The 27843-nt window shown below is 37.0% G+C and overlaps 1 protein-coding gene across 1 annotated transcript in view; it reads right to left on the reverse strand.

Annotated features, from left to right (window-relative positions):
* Positions 1-23144, reverse strand: part of ITPR1 (inositol 1,4,5-trisphosphate receptor type 1) — a 532169-nt gene extending 509025 nt beyond the window's left edge. Inside the window, exon 1 of the mRNA XM_053689365.1 lies at positions 23065-23144. The gene's annotated coding sequence lies outside the window, so the exon portion shown is untranslated. The remainder of the gene's footprint in view (positions 1-23064) is intronic.
* Positions 23145-27843: the final 4699 nt, after the last annotated feature.

Genomic DNA, 27843 nt, shown 5'->3' on the forward strand with positions numbered 1-27843 from the left:
ACACCGCCGCCATCTCTATTAAAATGATTAACCCCTAATTTAATCTACCTACCCCGCCGCCAGCTATGTTATCTATATTAACCCTAAGTATATTATAGTTAATATAGGTATTACATTATATATATTAACTATATTAACCCCAATTATATTAGGGTTAATATAGTTAATATAGTTACTATAGTATTTATATTAACTATATTAACTCTATCTAACCCTAACTAAATTTATATTAAATTAATCTAATTCATTTATAAACTAAAATATTCCTATTTAAATCTAAATACTTACCTATAAAATAAACCCTAAGATAGCTACAATATAATTAATAATTACATTGTAGCTATGTTAGGGTTAATATTTATTTTACAGGTAAATTGTTAATTATTTTAACTAGGTATAATAGATATTAAATAGTTATTAACAATTTAATATCTACCTAGTTAAAATAATTACCCAATTACCTGTAAAATAAATCCTAACCTAAGTTACAAATACACCTACACTATCAATAAATTTAATAAACTACTAACATCTATCTAAAAATACAATTAAATTAACTAAAATAAATTACAAAAAAAAACAAACACTAAATTACAAAAAATAAAAAAAAGATTACAAGATATTTAAGCTAATTACACCTATTCTAAGCCCCCTAATAAAATAATAAACCCCCAAAATAAAAAAAATTCCCTGCCCTATTCTAAATTTAACAAATTTCAAAGCTCTTTACCTTACCAGCCCTTAAAAGGGCCTTTTGTGGGGCATGCCCCAAAGAATTCAGCTCTTTTGCATACAACAAATACAATACCCCCCCCCCATTACAACCCACCACCCACATACCCCTATTCTAAACCCACCCAAACCCCCCTTAAAAAAGCCTAACACTACCCCCCTGAAGATCTCCCTACCTTGTCTTCACCACACCGGGCCGAACTCCTGATCCGATCCGGGCGATGTCTTCCTCCAAGCGGCAAAGAAGAATTCTTCCTCCGGCGACGTCTTCCTCCAAGCGGCAGCAAAGTCTTCATTCTTCCGGCGGCATCTTCAATCTTCTTTCTTCGCTCCGCCGCCGCGGAGCATCCATCCCGGCCGACTGCTGAACTTGGAATGAGGTACCTTTAAATGACGTCATCCAAGATGGCGTCCGCCGAATTCCGATTGGCTGATAGGATTCTATCAGCCAATCGGAATTAAGTTAAAAAAATCTGATTGGCTGATTGAATCAGCCAATCAGATTCAAGTTCAATCCGATTGGCTGATCCAATCAGCCAATCAGATTGAGCTCGCATTCTATTGGCTGTTCCGATCAGCCAATAGAATGCAAGCTCAATCTGATTGGCTGATTGGATCAGCCAATCGGATTGAACTTGAATCTGATTGGCTGATTCAATCAGCCAATCAGATTTTTCTAACTTAATTCCGATTGGCTGATAGAATCCTATCAGCCAATCGGAATTCGGCGGACGCCATCTTGGATGACGTCATTTAAAGGTACCTCATTCCAAGTTCAGCAGTCGGCCGGGATGGATGCTCCGCGGCGGCGGAGCGAAGAAAGAAGATTGAAGATGCCGCCGCTTGGAGGAAGACGTCGCCGGAGGAAGAATTCTTCTTTGCCGCTTGGAGGAAGACATCGCCCGGATCGGATCAGGAGTTCGGCCCGGTGTGGTGAAGACAAGGTAGGGAGATCTTCAGGGGGGTAGTGTTAGGCTTTTTTAAGGGGGGTTTGGGTGGGTTTAGAATAGGGGTATGTGGGTGGTGGGTTGTAATGGGGGGGGGGGGGTATTGTATTTGTTGTATGCAAAAGAGCTGAATTCTTTGGGGCATGCCCCACAAAAGGCCCTTTTAAGGGCTGGTAAGGTAAAGAGCTTTGAAATTTGTTAAATTTAGAATAGGGCAGGGAATTTTTTTTATTTTGGGGGTTTATTATTTTATTAGGGGGCTTAGAATAGGTGTAATTAGCTTAAATATCTTGTAATCTTTTTTTTATTTTTTGTAATTTAGTGTTTGTTTTTTTTGTAATTTAGTTTAGTTAATTTAATTGTATTTTTAGATAGATGTTAGTAGTTTATTAAATTTATTGATAGTGTAGGTGTATTTGTAACTTAGGTTAGGATTTATTTTACAGGTAATTGGGTAATTATTTTAACTAGGTAGATATTAAATAGTTAATAACTATTTAATATCTATTATACCTAGTTAAAATAATTAACAATTTACCTGTAAAATAAATATTAACCCTAACATAGCTACAATGTAATTATTAATTATATTGTAGCTATCTTAGGGTTTATTTTATAGGTAAGTATTTAGATTTAAATAGGAATATTTTAGTTTATAAATGAATTAGATTAATTTAATATAAATTTAGTTAGGGTTAGATAGAGTTAATATAGTTAATATAAATACTATAGTAACTATATTAACTATATTAACCCTAATATAATTAGGGTTAATATAGTTAATATATATAATGTAATACCTATATTAACTATAATATACTTAGGGTTAATATAGATAATATAGCTGGCGGCGGGGTAGGTAGATTAAATTAGGGGTTAATCATTTTAATAGAGATGGCGGCGGTGTAAGGGGCTTACATTAGGGGTTAATTTTTATATAGGTGGCGGCGGTGTAAGGGGTCAGATTAGGGGATAGATAAGGTAGATGGCGGCGGTTTTAGAGGCTCACAGTAGGGGGTTAGTTTATGTAGATGGCGGCGGGGTCCGGGAGCGGCGGTTTAGGGGGTAATAACTTTATTAGGGATTTCGGGGGGGGGGGGATCGCGGTTGACAGGGAGATAGACATTGCACATGCGTTAGGTGTTAGGTTTATTTTCTAGTTAGTTTAGGGAGTTACGGGTTTAAATAGTCAGCGTAAGGCTTCTTACGGCTGCTGTTTTTGTGGCGAGGTGAAAATGGAGTAAGTTTTCTCCATTTTCGCCCACGTAAGTCCTTACGCTGCATATTGGATACCAAACTCTGCGCGGTTGGTATACCTGCCTATGGCCCAAAAAACTGCGGGCGACGGCAGAATATACGGGCGTAACTTCTAGGTTACGCCGATATGTGATACCAAATCCGCGCAAATATTGGGTGTCGCCGGCTTTTGCGGGCGACGATTTATATCGGAGATCGACCCCATGAAGTAGCTGGTTTTGTGTCTTTTAAACCACAGCCTTTACAATAGGTCGAGCTTCACGTAATATCAGATCTCATTATGTTATTCACTTTATGTACACAGACTTGCTTCCTTATCTTATATTTGTCTGGACAAATAAAGGTCAATACATAGAACAATGGAAAATTCTAATTTTATGCTTAAGGGACAGTATATACTCATTTTCATATAACTGCATGTAATAGACACTACTATAAAGAATAAGATGCACAGATACCGATATAAAAATCCAGTATAAAACGGTTTTAAAAACTTACTTAGAGCTGTCAGTTTAGCTCTGTTGAAAAGGTAGCTGGAATGGCCACTGTAAGTGGCAAATAAGACACTCCCCTCCTCCCTTTTGCATATGAAAAGACCCTTTACACAAACAGGAGTAGCTGAGTAGGTAGCTGACAGTATTCTCATAAAACTTTGGGGGCTTGGTTAGGAGTCTGAAAATCAGGAGCAATGTATTTAAAATTAAGCAAAACTATACATTTAAAAAAAAAAAAAATAATAACTTTATGGGCTATATAAAAACATTTTATGCTAAGAAAAAAGTGTATAATGTCCCTTTAACTATCCTGCACCCCCACTGAGAGTAACCTTCTGCTAGCTGTGTTTTACTTAGGGCTATTTTATAGCTAAGACTCCAAAATCAAAACTTTCAGTATAGGTTGGGATACCACAAGTTTAATCAGCTATTTCAAAGGCCAAAATAGGGGTAAAGGAGCTACTTGTAAATAATTTAATACACTCCAGCAGGTAAAAAGGATCATTGGGACAATTTAAATGGGATACATTTTTTTGGGTGAACTGTCCCTTTAAGGAGGAAATTCTTTGTGCAGCTCAATTCTCTGTAAAAATTGAATTAACTGGAAAATCGCTTGTTTAGATAAATTTAGGGATTTCAGTTTCACTTTGTCTGGATATTAATCCTGCAGGAATGTTAAGACCTAAAAAAGGGAGTCAACTTACAAAGCTTTATCTAGTCTAATAACATCCAGATACTAAACTTTAAGCATCAAGAATGCTGAGTAGATCTTTCAGCTGATTAAACTCCACAAGAATTCCAAAAACAGGTGATTTTTTTATTTCATTTCTTAAGGGACGTTAAACATTTTTAGATTCTAACAAAATAATTATGTAGCAAAAAAACCTTTAAATTTGCAATATACTTTCATTATCCCCCTTTTCTGTAATTTAATCACACACAAAAAATATGGGATTGCTATTCTTCTACATATAGCCACCGAGAGTCAGCAAGCGTTAAATTGGTGTTGAACCAAAATGGTCCGGCGTCCCAAGCTTACATTCATGCTTTTTCAATGATACCAAGAGAATAAAGGAAAAAAATAGGAGTAAATTGGAAAGTTGCTGCTTTATCTTTAGCATGAATCTGCTTAACTGTACACACTTGGATAATGAATTAAGATTAACAAATTAATTACTTTAAAGCGGACATCCTCAAACTGGGCCTCCAGAGGGTTTAGAACTACATTTCCTATGATGCTCAGCCAACATATCGGATTGGCTGAGCATCATGGAAATGTAGTTTCAAAACCTCTAGAAGGCCGAGTTTGAGGATGTCCTGCTTTAAAGGGACAGTCAAGTCAAAAAAAAAATCATGATATAAATAGGGCATGTAATTCTAAACAACTTTCCAATTTACTTTTATTACCAATTTTTGCTTTCTTTTGGTATTCTTAGTTGAAAGCTAAAATCTAGGAGGTAATATTTGCTAATGTCATAGACCTTGAAGGCCACCTCTAATCTGAAAGCATTTTGACAGTTTTTCACCACTAGAGGCGTTAGTTTGTGTGTTCCATATAGATAACATTGAGCTCAGGCACGTGAAGCTCCTAGGAGCAAGCACTGATTGGCTAAAAATGCAGTCTGTCAAAAGAACTGAAATAAGGGGGCAGTTTGCAGAGCCATAGATACAAGTTAATCACAGAGGTAAAAAGTGTATTATAACTGTTAGTTATGCAAAATTGGGGAATGGGTAAATAAAGGGATTATCTACTTTTTAAACAACAAACATTCTGGTGTTTACTGTCCCATTTGTGCATTTGTTAATCTTAATTCAATATCCAAGTGTGTCAGTTAAGCAGATGAAGTGCGTTCTGTTTTGTTTCATGTTTTCAATGAAAGCTAGCAGCTGTACCTGCAGTCTTCAAATTTAGACCCTTTGCAATCTCTTTCACCATCACAGAACTTCCGCCAAACTGCACTGATGAGAACAGTCTTGATGCTTAACATGGTAAGATTAATTAGATTTACATGAACAAAACATGCGCATCTTACATGGACACTGATGAGAGAGTGGCCATAGAGAGAATGTGCTGGCATTAAAGGGACAGTCCAAGTCCAAAAAAAAAAAAAAAATCATGATTTAAATAGGGCATGTAATTTTAAACAACTTTCCAGTTTTACTTTTATCGCCATTTTTCTTTGTTCTCTTGGTATTCTAGTTGAAAGCTAAAGCTAGGAGGTATCATATGCTAATTTCTTAGACCTGGAAGACTGCCTCTAATCTGAGATGCATTTTGACCACTAGAGGGCCATTAGTTCATGTGTTTCATATAGATAACATTGAGCTCATGCACGAGAAGTTACCCTGAGTGAGCACTGATTGGCTAAAATGCAGGTCTGTCAAAATACTGAAATAAGGGGGCAGTCTGCAGAGGCTTAGATATAAGGTAATTACAGAGGTAAAAAGTGTAGTTAAAGGGACATGAAACCCAAAAATGATATTTTGTGATTCAAATAGAGAATAGAATTTTAAACAACTTTTCTAATTTACTTCTATTATCTAATTTGTTTCATTCTCTTTGTATGCTTTGTTGAAGAGCAGCAATGCACTACTGGTTTCTAACTGAACACATGGGTGAGCCAATCACAATCGGTATATATATGCAGGCACCAATCAGCATCTAGAACCTAGGTTCCTCTGCTGCTCCTGAACTTGCCTAGCTAAACCTTTCAGCAAATTAATAGTAGAAGTAAATAGGAAAGTTGTTTAAAAATGTATTCTCTTTCCTAATCATGAAATAAAAATTTTGGGTTTCATGTCCCTTAATATAACCGTTGGTTGTGCAAAACTGTGGAATGGGTAATAAAGGGGATTATCTTTCTTTTTAAACACTAAAGATTCTTTAAAGGGACAGTAAACCCCAAAAAATTATCTTATGATTCATATAGAGCCATACAATGTTATGTAATTGTCTCTATACCCCCTTAAAGGACCAAAAGTCAAAGTAGATTTGCATAACAACAAATGCATTGTAAGAACACAATGCCAATAGCACTTAGTCTGAATTTCAAATGAGTAGTAGATTTTTTTTAAATAAATTGCAAAGTTATGTCTATTTCCACTCCCTAGTTCCATGTGACAGCCATCAGCCAATCACAAATGCATATACGTATATATGCGGTGTATTCTTGCACATGCTCAGTAGGAGCTGGTGACTCCAAAAGTGTAAATATAAAAAAACTGTGCAAATTTTGTTAATGGAAGTAAATTGGAAAGTTGTTTAAAATTGCTGCTCTATCTGAATCATGAAGTTTAATTTTGACTTGAGTGTCCTTTTAAAGGACCAGGGCTATTTTTACATTTCCGTGGCGTTTTGTATTTAGCTGTAATTTTCCTCTTACTCATTTACTGTACCCACACATTATATACCGTTTTTCTCACAATTAAATGGACTTACCTAAAAATTCCACTATTTTCATCATATCTTATAATTTTACTATAAAAAAAATGTTTTATAAAATATGATAGAAAAAGTGTTTTTTTTTTCATTTTTTTTTTCAATTTTGACCCCCAAAATCTGTTACACATCTACAACCACCAAAAAACACCCATGCTAAATAGTTTCTAGATGTTGTACTGAGTTTAGAAATGCCCAATGTTTACATCTTTGCTTTTTTTTGCAAGTTATAGGGGCCCATAAATACAAGTAGCACTTTGCTATTTCCAAACCACTTTTTTCAAAATTAGCGATAGTTACATTGGAACACTGATATCTGTCAGGATCCATGAATATCCCTTGATATGTATGTATTTTTATTTTAGAAGACAACCATCTTGGTATATTTCATGCCACCATTTCACTGCCAAAAGTGATCAAATAAAAAAAAACATTTTTTTACTAATTTTTTCACAAACTTTAGGTTTCTCACTGAAATCATAGCTTGTGCAATTATGGCACAAATGGTTGTAAATGCTTCTCTGGGATCCCCTTTGTTCAGAAATAGCAGACATATATGGCTTTGGCGTTGTTTTTTGGCAATAAGGCCGCTAAATGTCGCTGCGCACCACACTTTTATTATGCCCAGCAGTGAAGGGGTTAATTAGGTAGCGTGTAGGGAGCTTGCAGGGTTAATTTTAGCTTTAGTGTAGAGATCAGCCTCCCACCGCCTGATCCCTCCCAAACAGCTCTCTTCGCTCCCCCACTCCACAATTGTCCCTGCCATCTTATGTCCTGGCAGAAAGTCTGCTAGTACTAAAATAAGTTTGTTTTGTTTTTTTAAATATCTATTCAGCTGTGATGGACCCCCCTTAGCCCCCAAACAGCTCTCTAACCCCCCCCCCCCCCACCTATTTGCTGCCATCTTGGGTACTGGCAGCTGTCAGCCAGTACCCAGTTTGCCCCCCCCCCCCCCCCCCCCCAAAAAAAAAGTGTTTTTTCTTTTTGTTTTGTTTTTAAAAGATCAATTTTTCTGTAGTGTAACAGGCCCCCCTCAATACCCCCCTCCCCCTAGATCCTTTTATATTTATTTTGGAACTACATTTCCCATGATGCTCAACCAGCATATCAGCTGGCTAAGCATCATGGGGGGGGGGGGAAACCCTCATACTCAGCTAGAGCACACAATTGTAAACAACTTTCCAATTCACTTCCATTATCAAAATGTGCACAGCACACATTGAGGCACCAGCTTCAGTAGAGCATTTTGTGTATATGCATGCGATTGGCTGGTTATGTCACATGATGCAGTGGGAAGGAACATTTAAAGGGATAGTAAACACCAAAAATGTATTTTTAAAAAAAGATAGATAATCCCTTAATTTACCATTCCCCAATTTTGCATAACCAACACTGTTATAGAAATATACTTTTTTACCACTAATTACCTTGTATCTAAAGCTTCTGCTTCCTTATCTCAGATCTTTTGACAGACTTGCATTTCAGGCAATTAGTGCTGACTCTTAAATAACTTTGTGCTCATGCAGTGAAGTTATCTATATGAAACACATGAACTAGCACCCTCTAGCTGTGAAAAACTGTCAAATGCATTCAGATGTGAGGTGGCATTCAAGGGCATTAAATTGGCATATGACCTCAAATAGCCAAGGATGACCTGATCTCCTCAACTCTCCAATTAAGGAAGAGGAGATTAAAAACTCTATTATGAAACTGAAGCTAAACAAAGCGCCAGGTCCGGATGATCTTCCTGGAGAATTATACAAAATTCTTGCAGATTCGATCACCCCCATTCTTTGTGAGCTTTTTAATGGTTTCCCTACAAGATAATCAAATACCTTCTAAAATATTTACAGAATCTAGAATAATATTAATCTATAAACAAGGTAAAAATAAAGAATTAATGGAGTCTTATAGACCCATCTCTTTGCTAATGTGGATTACAAAATCCTAACCCACATCTTAGCAGACAGATTTCAAAAAGTGATTAGCGAATTGGTCCATCCTGACCAAACCGGCTTTATTAAAGGAAGGACACTTATTAAAAATCTCAGGAACTAGAGATAGCAATTAATTATTGTGAACAAAAAAAAGAAAGGGGAGAAAAGCTCACAGAAACGCTGCAATTATTTCGATTGATACACAGAAAGCGTTCGATACGCTACTCTGGGATCATATGCTGACAACTATTAATAAGTTTGGTATCTGGGGTAAAGTTCTCCCCATATTATTGCCTTACTTTAACTCTAATCCAGGGGGCGAGTCTAAGTGTTAACTCCTTAAACCTCAGAACAATTTAGGCTCCAGCGAGGAACGAACAAGGATGTCCGCTATCCCCGTTGCTTTTTAATCTAGGCCGCTAGAGCCTCTGGCAATATTGTTTAGACAAGAACTGCTAGGGATAAAGTATCGAAGGACACAGAATAACTCAAGCCATATATGCCGATGATCTGCTTATCTTTGCTCAAAATCTCCATATAATCTGCCTATAATTATGGAAGCTTTAGAATCTTTCCAGGCTTTTTCCGGCTTTTCGAATTAATAAAGAAAAATCGGACTTATGTGGCTTATTAAACTAAAAAGTTCTCCAGGAAATCCCTTTTAAAGTAACCAAAAGATCACATTACATATCTAGGGATAAAATTTGCATCTAACTCTAAGAGTTGGTATAAGTTAAATTTTGTACCAGCTATCGCATCACTCCAGGCAGATGTAGAAAGATGGGAAGAACCTGCCCCTATCTCTTATGGGTCGAATACATTTATAAAAATGATTTCTCTCCCAAATTTTTATACATTTTCAGGCCCTCCCACTCCTATTACTGAGGAAAGACTGTCAGTTAATCAATAAACTAATATCGCAATTTATTTGGTGCAAAAAAAAATCGAGGATAGCGTTGAAACGTTGAGTGCCAGGAAAGAGGCTGCGAGGCATGGCGTCTTCCCGATTTTGAGATGTACAATATAGCTTCCAATCTAAAATTTGTTTGGGACTGGTTTTTCCTGAGAAAGGACCATTTCTCCTTGCTTGAAATTGAAGGAGCCCTAGTAGCACCTTATGCCCTTAAAGCATTAACACACATGCCCTTAAAACTAATTCCTATAGAACAAGGGGATGCTTATTATAGACCAACCAATACGGGCCTGGCGGTCAATTCTGTGCTAAAATTGGATAAGCCATCGAGTTCAGCTTTCCTCTCAATTAAAGGTAACCCTGAATTCGAGGTAGGCTATGACTCAGCTAGATTTAATGCCTGGTCACATCTAGGGATCAACTACATCGCACAGTTACTCAAAAAAGAAGATAATTCGATAAAACTTTAATGAATGTAAATCTGAATTAACATACCAAATCGCCTATTCTTTTCTTACTTACAATTTACGTCACTATGTTGATCAGTGTAGGAAAATAGAGGCAATAGAATGGACAATGATATAATAAGGCAGATAACTAGTATGTTTCAAGCAGGAAATTATTCTATTCACGCACTCCTATTATGCTCTACTCACCTCTCAAGAACAAAGCAATAAAAGATATTTGGAACTTAAATGGGGACATAGCAGGTTGACAGACTTACAAGATTCAGATTTATTTAAGAACTCTGGAGATAGGGTAGGCAAAGGCAATGAGAGGGGAATATTTTAAAGAACAACAGTTAAAGATCTGGTATCAATGTTATTATACACCCAGTTGGCAGGCTCGGTGGGATAAAAAACATGAGAATATAGTTTGCAGTAAGTGCAAGTACCCTGCAGCAGATATGTTCCATCTTTTCTGGTACTGTCCTGTAATTCAAAGATTTTGGGGGAAAATCTCATTTTGTCACTAAAATCTTAAATCAACACTTTCAAGTAAGTAAGCATGCAGTCTTTTTCCTAGCAAACCAGGAAGAAGTTGGTCCTAGCCATTTATTAATAAATACAATGATACTGCTCGGTAGGAAACTGGTATTAAAATATTGGCAGTCTAATAAAGAACCCAAATTTTCTGAATTTAAAAATGGGATAACATACCAAATGTTTCTAGAACAAGCCTCAGTACAGGCACAGATAGATAATAATATCAGGCTCTTTTTAAACAAATGGGGGATTTTTATTAAATCTTTGGATCAGGAAACCCAAAAATTGATCTTGCAGCCATTTAAGAACTCTCTTTTCTTATTGGAAGCTAACCTTAGAGGTGAGTGGCTGCTTGCGTGAAAGATTATGGTGGAAACTGGTAGTGGAGAGGGGGGGGGGGGTTGTGTGCCCTTTTTTTTTTTTTTTTTTTTTTTATCTCTCTTCTTTTCTTTTTCTTCTTTTCTTTCTCTTCTTTGTGTGTGTGTTAGATAGGATCTAGAGTATATAGCATCAATGTAGATCATAGTTTTGGTAGGGTTTTTACGTATTAAGAAAAATTGCCAGTCAGAGCCGCTCTTCTTCTTTTTCTTGAGTAGTTAGGTGAATATCTCCACCCACTTAAGGGTGCCGTTTTTATTTCTAAGCGAGATTGTATCTGTTTTGTATTAACGTTTATTTCTGGAAGGTATTTTGTCATCTGCTTTTTTTTTTTTTTGTTGGATCACCTATTGTTAACTGTTTATTTTCTTGGCCAAAATAAAAAAGATATAGAAAAAAAGAAAAAAAAAAGAGAGAGCGGAATTGGTGGCATATGAGCCTACTAGGTTTAGCTTTGAACTCAGAACAGACAAGAGCACAAGAACACATTTGATGATAAAAGTAAATTAGAAAGGTTGTTTAAAATTACATGATCTATATGAATCATGAAAGTTTAATTTGGACTTTACTATCCCTTAAACTAACAGACATTGTCAGAGAAAAAAAAAATCTGATACTCATTTGAAATTCAGACTAAAATGCTATTGCATTTTCTTTTTATTATGTGTGTTGATTATGCAATACTGCTGTAGGTATAAAAAACTGACTTCTAAATCCTTTAAAAGATGTAATGTAATGTAAGGAACATTTTTTGTAACCACAAAAACCGTGAACGTCAAAAGCAGGGTTTGAACATAAAAGAAAGCTCCATAAAACCTTACAATACAGAACATTTTTTGCATATATAAAATGCACCTTGGACCCAAAGGACAAAGCGTGAGAGGAAACTGCAGGCCAAGTCAGACCTAGAATGGCATCCGTGAAAGCTGAAAACAAATCTCCCTGATTAGCAATTTCTCAGCTGCAAATCTATTTTATGTGGCAAATTTATTAAAGACATTAACCTAAAATGTAAGAGGGTCAGAACACAGAGCTTAGGTCAGTGGATCGGTGCCTGGTCACAGACTCCTGATGACAGCTAGAGGCAAGTCATTCCAGACACAGACACACACCTGGAGTCTTAGAATCTGCAATAAATTAGCTTATTAAACACCTATAAGAAACAAGCAAACAGATTTGTACAATAGAACCACAAAGCCCAGTGAATTTTTGTCCACAATTATTGCTGAAGTGTAAGCTGAAAATTACAGCAAAGGCAAAACGTAAACTTGCATAATACAAAGTATGTGATTTTTAAACATTCGAATTTAAATGCCATATCAAAATGTACTTAAAGTGACACTAAACCCAATTTTTTTTCTTTCACGATTCCGATACAGCATGCAATTTTAAGGCAACCTTTCTAATTTACTCCTATTATCAATTTTCTTCGTTCTCTTGCTATCTTTATTTAAAAAGCAGGAATGTTATGCATAGGAAGTCGGCCATTTTTGGTTGAGAACCTGGGTTATATCTTGCTTATTGGTGGGTAAATGTAAGCCTCCAATAAGCAAGCGCTATCCATGGGTCCTGAACCTAAAATGGGCTGGCTGCTAAGATTCACATTCCTGCTTTTAAAATAAAGATAGCAAGAAAAATTAATAGGAGTAAATTAGAAAGTTGATTAAAAATTCATACTCTATCTGAATCATGAAAGAAAAAATTGGGCTCAGTGTCCCTTTAAAGGGATAGTCTACACCAGAATTTTGTATTCTTTAAAATGATAGCTAATGCCTTTTATTACCCATTCCCCAGTTTTGCATAAACACTTATAGTAATATACTTTTTTACAGCTGATTAGCTTGTATCTAAACTCTGCAGACTGCCCCTTATTTCAGTTCTTTTGACAGACTTGCATTTTAGCCAATCAGTGCTGACTCCAAGGTAACTCCACATGCATGAGCACAATGTTATCTATATGGCACTGACAAACTAACGCCCTCTAGTTGTGAAAAACTGTCAATGCATTAAGATAAGAGAGCTTTCAACAAAGAATACCAAAAAATGGATGATGAAAGTACATTGGAAAGTTGTTTAAATTGAAATAATGAAAGTTTATTTTTGAATAGACTGTCCCTTTAATTGAGCGAATCAATCATAAGAGGCATGCATGTAACCACCAATTAAAAGCCAATTCCCAGTACTGCATTACTGCTTCTAAGACTACCTAGGTATGCTCTTCAATAAAGAGGATAGCAAGAGACGTTACTGTGTACTCTGAAGATGCAGACAGTTTTGCTCTTATTCCAGTTAATCTTCGATTCCCTTACAGCAAAGTTGTCCCAACTACAACCTCAGAACCACATCCAGACATTTCATGGGTTTTTGTGTGGACCTCCGCACTACTGAGCAGACCAGACATCAGTAATAACAGTTAACGTACAGCTCAGATGAAAGAACTGCTAGCGCCAAGAAGAAATGGCAGCTGATCGGTGGGGTCCTACAAATAACGCTGCTGATTAATACTGGGGAACCCTGCTAAAATGACATGCTCTAAATAAGGGCTCGACAAACCCAGGGAGTCACTGGCTCCTAGAATTTCACCCTTGTCGCCTACCTTTTTGGGTTATTCGACATAAATCTATGTACAAATACCACTGTCCTGAATATTCTTACTGGCACCTGAAATTTAAACAGATTTGTCGACCCCTTTAATAAATTAAAAGTATGTAATATTTGCATTCCAATGTCCCTTTAAGCCTGTGTACCACATTTTGTTAAAGGATCTTTATACTGCAAAAAATAACCAGCAAAGGGGTTTAACATATACTTTGAAGTACTGCTTGGGAGCCGCAGAGCACTAATGGTCCTGAGAGGATACTGCCAGTGACCCAATCAGAAATGGTAGTTACACAACCAAGATGATTAGTTCAGCGGCTGACTACTCAGAGCCAGTTGTGCTTTACCTGTGTATTTTGTGGGGGTTACACACACATAGCACTGTTTGTTGTGCTAAAATGACACACTAAGAAATTAGCACCTCATTTTTACAGTATAATGTCCTTTTAATTTCAGTAGTATACACAATTAAAGCAATATGAAACCCAAAAATTCTCAATTCTCCTTTTGTGATTCAGAAGATACAAATTGTATTCTTTGGTATTCTTTGTTTGATACCTAGGTTGGTGTAAGGAGCGTTACATGACAGGAAATAGTGCTGCCATCTAGTGCTCTTGCTAAGGTATAACATTCTTGCAAAACTGCTGCCACTTAGTGCTCCAGACCTGTGCACTCTCCTGAGCCACTGTACTTTTCAAAAAAAGATACCAAGAGAATGAAGTAAATTAGAAAGATACTTAAAATTGTATGCTCTGTCTGAATCAATAAAGAAAGATGTTGGGTTTCATTTCCCTTTAAAGCAATGAATTGTATCTAATTTTCTAATGTTATTATGAGACACTTAAGCACCCCTGACTTACAGCATTGTCCCTGTCACCTCTTCTGAAAGGAACGCCTAGCCTGCTACTATCCAGTCTGTGAAACATACCATAATCCTCTTTAAAAAGGACACAGTTAAGTCAAACTTTCATGATTCTGATAGAGGATGCAATTTAAAATAACTTTCCAATTTACTTCTATGATCAGGTTTGCATTGTTCTCTTGGTATCCTTTGATGAAGACTGAACCTGGGTAGGCTGATATGAGCTTAGGAGCATGCAACATGTCTATAGCAGAAGTGTTTGTATTCCTTACACGTCGCTCTTTATCTGCCGCACCTCTCTGCCAATCCCTTCACTGGCTTCCTCTTGCCTCCAGGATTAAACACAAAATTCTCACTCTGACAAACAAAGCCTTCAACTGCACTGCTCCCCCCCCTACATCTCAGACCTTGATACTCAGACCAGATACTCCGTCCCGTCCCCTTCGCTCCGCTCATGACCTCCTACTCTCCTCCTCTCTTTACCTCCTCACAATCCCGTCTTTAAAATTTCACCAGATTGGCTCCCATCTTATGGAACTCTCTGCCTCGTCCCACAAGAATCTCCCCTAGTTTTAAAAGCTTCAAGTGCTCCCTGAAGACTCTACTATTCAGGGACGCTTACAACCTACACTAACCTTCCTATCTCCACTGCTATCCCCTAAAACCCCATATCATGTAAGCCTATGAGCCCAGCTGTTTGTAGTTCACCTTCATAAGAGCCGACTACAACAGTGCAACTCTCGGCAGGACCCTCTCTCCCCATTTGATCCCTGTAATCGTTTTTATATACCACCTATGTTCATATCGCTGCGGAACCTGTTGGCGCTCTACAAATACCTGATATGTATTGCTATAAACATTGTAGCAAACACTGCTGACAGATGACTAAAAAAAAAAAAAACACATGCACGCTCCTTAGCTCACCTAAAATTACTCTTTAGCAAAAGATACAAAGAACAAAGCAAAATTGATCATAGAAGCTGGAAAGTTGTTTAAAATGTCATGTTCTAGCCAAACAATTCAAGTTTCATTTTGGCTTTACTATATCTTTAGTAGTCCCCTTAAAGGGATATTCCAGCCAAAATTGGAATCCACACAGATACATTTGAGTTTTGAATAGAAGCATTTTTGTAATATACATAAATTAGCAAACATTCATCTAATAAGAGATATAGCGGTTTCAAAAGTGTATTTAAAAAGGTACATGTAACCAAATGGTTTTTCTTTCATAACAAGAGCATGCGATTTTAAATACTTTCCAATTTACTTCTGTTTTTACATTGGTTTAATCCCCTTGGATTTCTTTTTTGGAGCAGCAATGCAATACTGGGAGCTAACTGAACAAATGAAGAGGTATTTGTGTGCATCTACCAATCACCAGCTAGCTCCCAGTAATTTAGTGATGCTCCTTAGCCTTAAAGGGACAGTCAAGTCCAAAAAAATGTCCATGATTTAAATAGGGCATGTAATTTTAAACAACTTTCCAATTTACTTTAATCACCAATTTTGTTTTGTTCTCTTGATATTCTTAGTTAAAAGATAATTCTAGGATGTTCATATGCTAATTTCTTAGAACTTGAAGACTGCCTCTAATCTCAATGCATTTTGACCACTAGAGGGCATTAGTTCATGTGTTTCATATAGATAACATTGAGCTCATGCACGTGAAGTTACCCTGGAGTAAGCACTGATTGGTTAAAATGCAGGTCTGTCAAAAGAAATGAAATAAAGGGGCAGTTTGCAGAGGCTTAGATACAAGGTAATCACAGAGGTAAAAAAAAAATATATAACTGTTGGTTATGCAAAACTGGGGAATGGGAAATAAAGGGATTATCTTTCTTTTTAAAGAACAAAAATTCTGGTGTTGACTGTCCCTTTAAGTATGTTTTTTGACTAAGGATACAAAGAGAATGAAGCAAATTAAATAGATGTAAACCCGGAAAGTTGTTTAAAATCACATGCTCTGTCTGAAACTTGAAAAAAAAAAAAAAGTGGATTTCATGTCCCTTTAGGTATGCACCGTGCACCAGCATTTTATACACATCACTTGGTACAAGCACCTTTAGGTTCTCTGAGTATCTGGTAACGACTCAGTTTATTAATTGCCAACATGATAAAAAAAAGCCCCACTTCTGCTCTGAGCAGCTGCAGTATTTAAAATGCAGGTGCACTGAGAATATCTAGCTATGCTTCACATGCACGTGCAGAGACAAATGTTAAAAGGGACAGTCTACACCAGAATTGTTATTGTTTAAAAAGAGATAATCCCTTTATTACCCATTCCCTAGTTTTGCACAACCAACAGTTATATAAATATAGTTTTTACCTCTGATTACCTTGTATCACAGTCTCTGCAGGCTGCCCCCTTATTTCAGTTCTTTTGACAGACAAATTTTAGCCAATCAGAGCTGGCTCACCTGAACCTTCACGTGCGTTAGCACAGTTTTATCTATATGACACACATGAACTAACACCCTCTAGTGGTAAAAAACTGTAAAAATGCCCTGAGAGAAGAGGCGGCCTTAAATGGCTTAGAAATTAGCATATGAACCTTCTAGGTTTAGCTTTCAACTATAAATACCAAGAAAACAAAGCAAAATTGGTGATAAAAGTAAATTGGAAAATTGTTTAAAATGACATTCTCTATCTGAATCATGAAAGTTTATATTGGACTAGACTGTCCCTTTAACACTAAAACAGTAATAACTTTTTTACTAGAAGCATTTTTGCCAATACATATATATTGCAAATATGTTTTTATTCAAAAGATGTAATTCATCTACTTGCATTTAAATGTTGACCGGAACGTCCCTTTAATAAACTTGAAGGCTTCTATTACATCAACTCCTTTTAAGTTTCTCTCTGGTAAGCTACACAGAGGTGCTCTAGGTGCCGGAGTTGTCACACCTGCCATGACTAATATATGTATGCTGTACATCTCCTGCAATATCACGTCAGATGCTCAATAACGGATCTATCCATCAAATGTCTGCAGCAGTTTTTACCAACTACATTGTATCTGTATAACAGTGATAAATTGAAAAAATGTCAGTCAGCTTTTAGGATTGACAGTCTAAGAAATAATTACCCAATGGTAATTCACAGCGTTTAGAAAGGGGACATTGTATTGTAAGGAATGCCTTACTAAATGACTTATTTCCCTTTAACAGCTAGTGTTTATTTTTAATTAAATGGCCACTTCAGTAAAAATGTAAATGTCATGATTCAGATAAAGCATGTAGTTTAAAACAAAAATTCCAATGTACTTCCATTTTCAAAAATGTTAACATTCTTTTATATACCCACTTGAGCATGTGCAAAAGCACAGTATATACATATATGTATTTTCTGAATGGCTGATGGCTGTCACATGGTACAGGGGGAGTGAAAATTGGATTAATTTTGAAATTTGAGAGAATATTCTACTAATTTCAAATTAAAGATGTGCATAGTTATATTGTGTATTGTAATTTGTCAATTATTCAACTACTGTATTTAGTGGTCCATAATAAAAAAAAATTGATATAGAGATATACACTGTACATTCTGACTTTAGCAACAGTTCATTCTCACAAACAGACAGGGTATACAAATATGCACCTACTGGGCCATAAACTTTTGTATAAACTATATTTAAAAAGGTAAACACTTTGCAATTACAAGATATTCCTGTTGTGTTGCTACAGGACAACTACTGACAAGTCAAAATGTTTTTAAAAACAAATATTTTGTTTGCAGCAATGGGTTTTAAGCCAAACACCACCCAGCATTTGGTGCATTTAAAATTCTGAGAATCGAAAAAAAAAAAAAAAAAAAAAAATTAATAATAATAATAAAAATATATAAATATATATATATATATACACACATACACCACTACATATTTCATATAAAAAGGTATATACTGTCTTTAAATGATTAAAAGACTACCAGCTACCACTGAAGTTCAGCCTTCAAAGGAAGTACTGAATTTACAAATATTAAAGGTTTCAGAAGGTTAAAAAAAAAAAAAAAAAAAAAAGTATCAAACACCACACACATTTTTAGCCTGAAGTGTTACATTTTCACCCTTTTTAAATAAAATACTTAATCATATCTGATTTAGCAACAGCTTTAAAAGGGACACGGAACCCAATTTTTTTCTTTTGTGATTCAGAGCATGCAATTTTACGCAACTTTCTAATTTACTCCTATTATCAATTTCTCGTCATTCTCTTGGTATCTTTATTTGAAATGCAAGAATGTAAGTTTAGATGCCGGCCCATTTTTGGTGAACAACCTGGGTTGTTCTTGCCGATTGGTGGATAAATTCATCCACCAATAAACAATTGCTGTCCAGGGTTCTGAACCAAAAATTGGCTGGCTCCTTAGCTTAGATGCCTTTTTCAAATAAAGATAGCAAGAGAACAAAGAAAAATTGATAATACGAGACGAGTAAATTAGATAGTTGCTTAAAACTGCATGCTCTATCTGAATCACAAAAGAAAACATTTGGGTTGTGTCCCTTTAAAGGTAAGTTGCCCCCTACCAGGAAGCAATGTCACCCCGAAATTTGCTATACAGAAGAGTGCCTGTGATGTTACTGTATCCATAGCATGGACTGACAGAGTATTATTAAATATGGAAAACTAAAGAATACTAAAGAAATATGAAAGTCTAAAACTCTAGGAGTCATAGCTCCCTGACTTCTGGCATTTGTCAAGCCCTGATCTATGGTAATAGATCTCTGTAGGGAAAGTTGCCCCTGCATTGTGGCTCCCACAAAATCACAATAATTGGAACTGTTAAAAGGGACATAAAACCCAAATCTTTTCTTCCATGATTCAGACAGTGCATACAATTTTAAACAACTTTCCAATTTACTTTATTACCCATTTTTCTTTATTCTCTAGGTATCCTTTAATGAAGGAGCACCAGCGCACTACTGGGAACCAGCTAAACACATCAGTAATCCAATGATAAGAGGTATATATGTGCAATCAGAAGCTAGTTCCCAGCTCCTGAGCCTACCTAGGTATCCTTTTCAATAAAGGTTAACAAGAGATCAAAGTAAATTACATAATATGACCTGTATTTGTAAACAACTTTTACTTCTATCTGAAACATGAAAGTGTCATGTCCCTTTAAAGTCCTCAAGGTTAAATTATGGCCTTGGACGCAAAAAAAAAAAGTGTTTACAATCTCTTGCGAGGAGGAAAGCAACATTGTTTTCTGACATTTTTTGAAAATTTTCTTTAAATTTGCTAGCCTCCTGTATCATGTGATAGCTAACAGCCAATTAGACTCATACACTGAACTCTTGCACACACAAAGGGAGCTGGCGCCACAAAGCGTGCAATAAAATGACTAAGAACACATTGATAAATGGAAGTAAATTGGAAACTTGTTTAAAATTGCATACTCTAGAACAGGGGTCAGCAACCTTGGGCCCCCAGATATTTTGGAACTACATTTCCCATTATGCTCAGACAGCCTAAAGAGTGTTTTAGCATCATGGGAAATGTAGTTCCAAAACATCTGGGGGCCCAAGGTTCCTGACCCCTGCTCTAGAACACTGGTTTTCAAACCTATCAGGCCTCTACTTTAGATATCCTCAAAATCTGGCCTGTTAGGGAGGCCTAAGGATAGGTTTGAAAACCAGTGCTCTAGAATCATGAAAGATTAATTTTGACTTTAGTGTCCCATTAAAAAGTGGTCAGTCTCTAGATGTGGTGGTGCAGAGACACCTTTAAAGGCCATTAGTGGCCTAACACAACTCAACAATGGCACGGATCAGGGCTATGCAACCTAAAGACTGAAAGCTAAAATACAGCCGTTTAGAACTTTGATCTGGCTACGTACTTCTGTAAGCCACACTACTCCTTAACCCTAACATATCTAATTGTTGCATAGCCTGATCAGAAAGATCCAATACACGTTTCTATGGCTGTGTGTGCACGTTTGTATATTTTGCTTAAATTAAGTATTTCTAAAATGATTCAAAGCCCTGTTATATATATTGCCCCCTCATTTGAAAGGCTAGGCACCACTGATCTACGTTAATCCTGAATTTGTAACTACATACAAAAAAGTGCTGATATTTCACAAGGAGGCAGTACATTTCTTCTGCAAAATTATATTTAAAAAAAAAAAAAAAAAAAAAAAAAAAAACACAGGTAAAACTATTTTCATCCTAATAACAGAAATGACATTCTAAGGGATACAGGCCAGAAACCCATGCTCATGATCTGGCACGCATAACTGATGCCCTTAAGCTCCCCAGCAGAGGAAGAGCATCTGGATTCCAGAATCACTTACATTTTGCAGTATTAACTCCTGTCCTGCCTTTATGGTTGGGGGGGGGGGGTGAAAAGTGCCTATAATTGTGACCCAAATATGCTTACGCTATTTAGGTCAATTCTAGCAACATTCATGCTAGAGCCCTGCTAGGATTGCGTGCAATTCCGATCTCCAACTTCTGGAATAAAACCAGAGCTAAAATAAGCCCACCCACACATGTACAATAGACTATAATCTGAATTGATTAAAACTCAGTGCTCCACAAGTTCTCTTTCCTCTGCTTTGCTGGAGACTGAGCATCTTGCAAGACAGAAATATCCATCATGATATTAAACTGACTTTCTTAAACAGTGAAAAAAAAAAAATACTGTCCTCAGATCTGTAGCCCGGGAAACAGACAAATATTTAAACTATTGTAAAACCCCCACCCTGCGCATTAGCAGGAGAAACAGTGTACATGAAACTATCAGCTTGAGAACCCATTAAACACAGGGCCCCAACAACATGAAATCTGACTGCTCATCCTCTAAGCTCAGGTTGGACAGATCTGATAAAGTTTGCCTCTTCAAATACACATAAGAGAGATGCAGTTTTCTATATCAGTGAATTGTATGCAGAGATCCAGATGGTGCAGAGTGCAGGGGAGGAAAGGGATTGAAGAAAAATACACTTTTCAACTTGGTTACAATAATGTTTTGCAGACCTATTAATAGCAACTCAGGAGGATGGAGGGGAGAGCAGAATCAGCCCTCAGAAAGAGAAGTGAAACGCTGGAAGAAAGGGGGGGGGCACTAAGGTGGTGACTGTTGAGGGGAGACCAATCTGTGCTGGGAATAAAAAGAAATTCACACTCCCCCAAATCAGAAGGTAGTTGGCAATAAAAAGGAAGGGGAATGGGTTAATATTTTGAGCGTATGAAAATGAATCAGGGATTCTAAAAGTAGCACACACATGTAGGTTATCACATTGTACATGCAAGTGGTTGTTGTAACAGCGATACCTATGTCCTCCAGATGTGATGGGAGAGTTGGCCAGTGGTGTAGAGATATAGGGAAGTACCAAAACACTAGGATTAGACGTCTACATATTGGTGACCTAAAAAAAGATCAATCACTTGCAAAGCCATGAAGACAAAGGTACCAAGATATGGTACCCAAAGTAAGTAGGGAACAGGGTAAGATTTGGACAATTTAAAAATTGTGGTGGTGGCCCAACAGACAAGGTGGGGGTTAAAAAATAAAAATATGGCAAATGAAGTTTTAGAAGGAGGATCACAGAGACCACAAAGACTTTTATGAGATACAAGAACATAATCTGGATTTGGTCTCAAACTGGACAGTTTATGATGGTGCATCTAATAACAAAACAGCTAGTCAGAGAGAACGGTGCCCCTCACAACTAAGGGTCAGAAAACTGGTGCAAATTACACAAGGGATTTGTACAGTGGGCTTCTGTGCATATCAGGGCAATGAGAGCTCTGGAGAAAATGGAATTTCTTTATAGAGGTCAAAGCAATAATTTGACTTTATTGTCAGATTGTGAGCAATTAGCTGTCAACATAGGAAGAGCAAGTGAAGCCGAGGGGTGACATCCTATGCCACATGCAGTAGGAGATGGGCACACCAGGGTACCAGCATAAGTGGTGCAACAGCTTTACTGTGTCATAGTAGGGGGAAGTACAACAAAATGAGTTGTCAGTGATGTGTGCTATATACACTTGGAAAGCTGAAGTGTTTATATATATATATATATATATATATATATATATATATATATATATTCAGCATAGAGGAGGGCATCAGGGGTCATAAGAAGCATAAAGGAAATGAAACAGTGTCAGCAGGGAAAGATGGAGCAAAGTATACACTGGTGTGTTAACAAGGGGGGCAGACACTACAGTGGGCTCAATGGTGCAGTATAGTTTAGAATAACCGGTAGCAGCAAGTCCATGCACTGGGGTCACAAACATGACAGCACAGAGGGACCAGCTTGGTGACAAATGGAGAATAACGAGGGTACAGCACAAAATGAGATGTAAGCACAAACGGTTCCCTAATTCATATCCTAAAGTGTGGAGTGGTAGCAGCAGCAGTATAAATACCTATATGCTATAGAACAGGTAGTACAAGGAGCCTAAAGTACTAGGGACACACACCAGGTAAACGATGCTTGTTCTGTTATCTTTTCCCCCTAAAAGCTCCTCCAGCTTCGGAAGCACAGAGCGCACAGTCACACACAGTACCTGCACTCCCGCTGCGTTCCTCTGAGTGCCGGTGTTCTGTACAGATCCATACCCCGGGAGCTCTCACTGCTCCTCACTGCCCACTCTCACCCAGACTCTGTCCTCCGCCTCCCGCTACATTCAACTTATAAGGGCCGCAAAGCTGCTGGGACTTGTAGTTTACAAAGTGCAGCAAACTAGCCGTAGAGAAACTGCATCACTATAGAACATACTACAAGTCCCATAAATCTATGCGCGACGAGGCTGCTAAAATGTACCTCTGAACAGACTGAATGAATCCCGTTACTCGAAGGATGCGATAACTTTACTGAACGTCTATTGGTTAAATAGCTACTGACGTCAACAAGGCCGTCTGGAAAAGTATAAAGTATAGAGTGCAGGGTAACAGGTTTATTGTACAAAAATACAAAGGGCTAATGGCCACTACCAAAATATAAAGTTAATATTAAATGATGCAGTGAACAGGTTATATGAGACACAATTAAGAAAATGAATTTGAACTTTAATTTTACAACCACAGGGGTCATATAACAAAGTTTACATTACTTAAAGGGACATTAAACCCAAAAATATTATTTGATGATTCAGATAGAGGACATCATTTTTAAAAAGTTTCCAATTACTTCTATTATCAATTTTTTTCATTCTCATGTTATTTTTGTTGAAGAGATAACTAGGTAGGTGGCGTGCACATGCCTGAAGCACTACACGACAGGAAATAGTGCTGCCATCTAGTGCTCCTGCTAATGTATAACACTGTTGCAAAACTGCTGCTATATAGTGCTGCAGACACGTGGACACTCTTGAGCTTAAATTTATGCTTTTCCACAAAGGATAACAAGAGAACTAAGAACATTTGATAATAGAAGTAAATTAGAAAGTTGTGTTTTATGTCCCTTTAATATAATAATACATATTTTGTCATACAATGATTAAAGGAAAAGTAAATTTACAGCATCCGCATTAATGTTATTGATTATCGTGTATGAGATAACTATAGTCGCTAAGTTGTTTTTTTATAGCTATTATTATTTTTAAGTTATTTATAACAGAAATCGCCTACCAGATTCCGTTGTCACTCCTCCCACCCAACCATTTCTATATTTCTGTACATTACTCGTAAGATCGGTCCCACCCGCTCTAACGTGTACATTCGTGTGCGTTCTCGTCCATTTACAGATATCGCACATGCGCATAACTCTTTAGTCTCCGTATTTCGCGCATGCGCATAAAACATCTCATCCTGGATACATATTGTAAGAATGCGGAAAAATCCAAAGTCGCGCATGCGTATTTAGAATGGTGGGCGGTAATTTGGTCTGTTGGGACGCCAGTGGGGGACCAATTGAAAAGGTCTCAATGCTAATCGTCATCAGAAAAGAAAAAAAAATCACAGGCAGAGTTACAGCGATAGGAGCGCTTTTTTTGAAAGGTACAAAAAAATTATGATATCGATAGCTTTCACAAAAATGATGAATGAAACTCATGCTTAATTTATTATTACTTGTGAATGCTGCCTGGCTGTGTGTCAAAGTTTACTTTTCCTTTAAAGAGACACTTTCATGATTCTGATGGAACATGTCATTTTAAATAACATTCCAATTTACTTATTTTGTCTAAGTTGCTTTGTTGAAAATCATACCTACGTAGGCTAACAAGCACCAGTGCACTGCTGGGCGCTAGCTGCTGATTGGTGGCTGTTCTTATATGCCTGTTGTCATTGGTTTACCTATGTGTTCAGCTAGCTACCAGCAGTGAACTGTTGCACCCTCAGCAAAGGATGCCAAGAGAATGAAGCAAATTTGATAATAGACGTAAATGGGAAATTTGTTTAAATTTGGATGCTATTTCTGAATCATGAATAAAACAATTGTGGGTTTATGTCCCTTTAAGAACGTAATGCCAACATAACATATTTTGTCCAGTGAATGGATATAATTTCCCCTACATATAAGTAGATATAGTATAATAACATTTTTTCACATCAATAGAATAAGTGTTCAGAAAAATAAAGGGTTAACATATATACATAGCTTATAGTACAAATTAAGTACTGCCATGCAAAAGACCACACATACGTAAAGGTTTAAAAGCTTTATGACAAGGATGGAACCAGTTTATATGAGGGACGTCACACCATATAGAGGAACAGAGAAGAGATAACCAGTGCACAAACAGCTCCCTGGGGTACTGGGGATATTAAAACTTATACTTTTATTAATATATATTAAAAATAAAGGATACCTCGGTTCCAATAATCTACAAACAAATTAACACCAATTGACACTATGGGGTAAATTTATCAAGCTCCGTCTAAAGACTGCTGGTCCATAACCTTTCCGCTTGCTCTGAGGCGGCAGAAAGAAATCAACCCGATCAAATACGATCGGGTTGATTGACACGCCCAGCTAGCGACTGATTGGCCGCGAATCTGCAGGGGGGGGCATTACACTAGCAGTTCACAAAAACTGCTGGTGCAATGATAAATGCCGACAGCATATGCTGTCGGCATTTATAGATGTGCGGCGGACATGATACGCTACATCGTATCATGTCCGTCCGCACTTTAATAAATATACCCCTAAGAAACCTGTTCTGGTAAGCTCCAAAAAGTAAGAAGGCTTATAGCAATACCCGTGGTATTCCTGGCCGATAACAGGTCACGTCGGCATAAGTTGGGGGAATGCAATTTCACAGGTTTCACTAAAAAATAAAAATGAACTGCTATGCGTTTCAGCCCATATACAGGCCTTTGTTAAGCATATCTGGTGGTCAGAGTTGAGAAAAAACGCGCAGCAGTTCATTTTTCTTTTTTAGTGAAACCTGTCAAATTGCATAACCCCAACTGATGCCGACGTGACTTGTTATCGGCCTGGAATACCGGGGGTATTGCTGTAAGCTACTTTACTTTTTGGAGCTTACCAGAACAGATTTCTTAGTGTCAATTGGTGTTAATTTGTTTGTAGGTTCTTAGAACTGAGGTATCCTTCATTTTTAATATATATTAATAAAAGTATAAGTTGTAATATCCCCAGTACCCCAAGGGAGCTTATTGTGCACTGGTAATCTCTTCTCTGTCCCTCTATATGGTGTGACGTCCCTCATATAAAGTATTTCCTCTAGAGGAGTAGCACCCGGTTACTGTACCGTTTTCTTGGCCCCATATTATTAGCATAGTATGCCACACTCACCCCTATTTGCCTTTCCAAGGCCTAGATTTAGAGTTGGGTGGTAGCCGTGAAAACCAGCGTTAGAGGCTCCTAACGCTGGTTTCTACCGCCCTCTGGTATTTGGAGTCAGTCAGGAAAGGGTCTAACGCTCACTTTCCAGCCGCGACTTTTCCATACCGCAGATCCCCCTACGCCATTTGCGTATCCTATCTTTTCAATGGGATCTTTCTAACGCCGGTATTTAGAGTCGTGGCTGAAGTGAGCGTTAGAAATCTAACGACAAAACTCCAGCCGCAGAAAAAAGTCAGTAGTTAAGAGCTCTTAACTACTGTGCTCTAAAGTACACTAACACCCATAAACTACCTATGTACCCCTAAACTGAGGTCCCCCCACATCGCCGCCACTCGATTAAATTTTTTTAACACCTAATCTGCCGACCGCCACCTACGTTATCCTTATGTACCACTAATCTGCTGCCCCTAACACCGCCGACCCCTATATTATATTTATTAACCCTTAATCTGCCCCCCTCAACGTCGCCTCCACCTGCCTACACTTATTAACCCCTAATCTGCCGAGCGGACCGCACCGCTACTATAATAAAGTTATTAACCCCTAATCCGCCTCACTCCCGCCTCAATAACCCTATAATAAATAGTATTAACCCCTAATCTGCCCTCCCTAACATCGCCGACACCTAACTTCAATTATTAACCCCTAATCTGCAGACCGAATCTCGCCGCTACTGTAATAAATGGATTAACCCCTAAAGCTAAGTCTAACCCTAACACTAACACCCCCCTAAATTAAATATAATTTAAATCTAACGAAATAAATTAACTCTTATTAAATAAATTATTCCTATTTAAAGCTAAATACTTAACTGTAAAATAAACCCTAATATAGCTACAATATAAATTATAATTATATTATAGCTATTTTAGGATTTATATTTATTTTACAGGCAACTTTGTAATTATTTTAACCAGGTACAATAGCTATTAAATAGTTAAGAACTATTTAATAGCTAAAATAGTTAAAATAATTACAAAATTACCTGTAAAATAAATCCTAACCTAAGTTACAATTAAACCTAACACTACACTATCAATAAATTAATTAAATAAAATACCTACAATTATCTACAATTAAACCTAACACCACACTATCAATAAATTAATTAAATACAATATCTACAAATAAATACAATGAAATAAACTAACTAAAGTACAAAAAATAAAAAAGAACTAAGTTACAAAAAATAAAAAAAATATTTACAAACATTAGAAAAATATTACAACAATTTTAAACTAATTACACCTACTCTAAGCCCCCTAATAAAATAACAAAGACCCCCAAAATAAAAAAATTCCCTACCCTATTCTAAATTACAAAAGTTCAAAGCTCTTTTACCTTACCAGCCCTTAAAAGGGCCCTTTGCGGGGCATGCCCCAAAGAATTCAGCTCTTTTGCCTGTAAAAAAAAACCATACAATACCCCCCCAACATTACAACCCACCACCCACATACCCCTAATCTAACCCAAACCCCCCTTAAATAAACCTAACACTAAGCCCCTGAAGATCTTTCTACCTTGTCTTCACCTCACC

Source organism: Bombina bombina, chromosome 7, assembly GCF_027579735.1.
Source record: "Bombina bombina isolate aBomBom1 chromosome 7, aBomBom1.pri, whole genome shotgun sequence".
Classification (NCBI taxonomy): Eukaryota; Metazoa; Chordata; class Amphibia; order Anura; family Bombinatoridae; genus Bombina; species Bombina bombina.